Here is a 948-nt window from a genome sequence, read left to right on the forward strand (position 1 = left end):
TTATTATGTTGCTGTCAATTTGATCCGGAATACAGGATCATTAATTTATGAGAATAACTTGTGATATAAGTGGTTCTAACTTGCTTTACCCTCTATCTTCTTAGGGATGATTATGCTGCTGTTCCTGCTGAGAATGCGTTTTCAAAGTTATTTCTTGAGTATTAAATGTGTTCTGGGTAATTTACATATAGTTTCTAATTTTAAAAAAAACAAGCCAGAGAAATTGTGGCTAGAGGGATAATAAGTGAATTGCCAAGATCCTGACATTTGCGTCAGAGCCTGCACTGTCATTGGGGCTGTCTGGATACGAAGCATTTGCTTTCTCTGTTGTATCGCCCTTCCCTTTTTTGTGTGCTCACAAAGTTGCTAAGCCATAAAAATTATCAGAGGTTATGTGCTTAAAGCCAAAAGCTTGACGAGTCCAGGACACTTCTCCAAAAGGCCTCGCTTGGATTTTATTGTAAACACAAGGCCATTTCAGATGGTTTCTTCTTTCATAAATAACCTACCTAAGGGTCCTCTACTTAATGACCTTCTAAACCACTGACAAATGAAATGAAATATCCCTGACTTGGTATCTTCCACACACCACGGCTAGAGAATTGAACATGTTGGTCAATTTTTCACTCAGTGTGCAGACAGTAAGGAGTGCTCTGCTGTGTCTTGTTGCCTTTTAAACGTTCCCCTAATAGCGGGTTATGCCACCTGATGGGCAATTTGCCTTTGCACCGTTTTGCTTGTCACGATGCTTCCCAAACATTAAGTCACTGCGACTAGAGAAGGGTTTCCAGTGGTTCCCCAGCTCAGTAGAAGGCCTCTCCCTTTATTTTTCCTCCCCATTACACTTACGCAGGAAGTCTGGTAGCATAGTGGCTAAAGCACTTGACTGCTAACCAGAAGGCTGGCGGTTCAAACCCACCAGCCACTCCTCGGAAGGAAGGTTGGGCA

At 42.2% G+C, this 948-nt stretch overlaps 1 pseudogene; it reads left to right on the forward strand.

Annotated features, from left to right (window-relative positions):
* The window catches only part of LOC103211132, a 15,876-nt pseudogene that overhangs the window by 13,564 nt on the left and 1,364 nt on the right, over positions 1-948 (forward strand).

The sequence above is a fragment of the Orycteropus afer genome, unplaced genomic scaffold, assembly GCF_000298275.1.
Source record: "Orycteropus afer afer isolate SDZICR_OR568_19922 unplaced genomic scaffold, OryAfe1.0 scaffold00697, whole genome shotgun sequence".
In the NCBI taxonomy this organism is placed as follows: Eukaryota; Metazoa; Chordata; class Mammalia; order Tubulidentata; family Orycteropodidae; genus Orycteropus; species Orycteropus afer.